The sequence below is a fragment of the Poecilia reticulata genome, linkage group LG2 (assembly GCF_000633615.1).
Source record: "Poecilia reticulata strain Guanapo linkage group LG2, Guppy_female_1.0+MT, whole genome shotgun sequence".
Classification (NCBI taxonomy): Eukaryota; Metazoa; Chordata; class Actinopteri; order Cyprinodontiformes; family Poeciliidae; genus Poecilia; species Poecilia reticulata.
In genome coordinates this window covers 23,156,158-23,157,291 of record NC_024332.1, presented here as the reverse complement: position 1 = coordinate 23,157,291, position 1,134 = coordinate 23,156,158, and the positions used below count along the sequence as shown (strand labels likewise).

The following is a 1,134-nucleotide window of genomic DNA, read 5'->3' as shown; positions in this document are numbered from 1 at the left end:
AAAAAAAAAAAAAAACTGCGTGCCTAACACAATATTTGCTACCTTGGGGTTCTGTTAGATTGTGAAATGATTGAATCACGCTCGGTACTGCTTGTGTTTTCCAAACTTTCTCAGTTATGGCCTGAAAACTGCATGGAAAGCCAGCAGGTGCTGCAGCTGGAGGCTGAATCTCTTTGTAGCAGATTGACTGTATCACCTTAACAGCTCTTTTTTTTTTTAATCATCATTAGCAGATGAGAATGTAGGTCACAGAGTAACCCAGTGAGCTGGCTGACCTGCTTTTAGCATCGTCTTTCCCTCCTGTCAGATTGAACATGACTTACAAAAGCCCCACTAAGTAATTAACACCAAGTCTTCCACACCTAGTGGCTTTAAAATAACACATGGTTACAAAAAACATATTTTTTGGACGTTTTCTATGTTGTTCCAACTGAATTATGACTATTTTCCACCTCTGAATCCAAACATGACATCCATTTTTCTCAGTCAAGTCAGGTTTTTATTCTCATTTGAAATCTGATCTTCTGACTAAACTGATGACATCCTTGTGACATTATCAGTTCATTTCCATTAATATTTCTCATCCAAAAAAGACTTTAGGAGATTTTKTTTTTCTAACAGAGTGTATCAATTAAATGTGGCAAACTTGCATTTCTGTAAATTGAAYAATAAACACCGATACATCAGTAAGGGTGTGAATAAGTGGAGGCGGTTGCAGGTTCCACCCTGGTTCAGGGTGAAACCCGGTCGGGTTGGTTGTGATGATGTCTGGTTGTGATGATGCTGTGATGGACTGGAAGGATCTCTGCTGCAGACCGGAGACTCTGGTCATGTTGAATTCAGAAAGACGCTGCAGTTTGGCAACTTGTGCAGCAACCTCCGTCTACTCTAAGCTTCAGGGGACCCGGAGCAATGCCCGGCGGCCATGTTTTTCAGCACTTCCGTCTCATTGGATTATGCCAGCTGCTGCTGCAAACAGACTGACCTGATCTCCTTCAGGAAGCAACGTTTGCTCCGTCCCTTCATGCAAACRGTCCCATTCATGCCCACTTCTTGTTATGCAAGTCGTCACCCTGTATCTGATCCTCTTCACGCCTTCCTCCCTTCCCACGGAGGCTCATTTCTGCTCCTCAG

The 1,134-nt window shown here is 43.1% G+C and overlaps 1 protein-coding gene across 1 annotated transcript in view; it reads left to right on the top strand.

Annotated features, from left to right (window-relative positions):
- Positions 1–1,134, top strand: part of plcl1 (phospholipase C like 1) — a 131,219-nt gene that overhangs the window by 45,008 nt on the left and 85,077 nt on the right. The gene's annotated exons all lie outside the window — the stretch shown is intronic.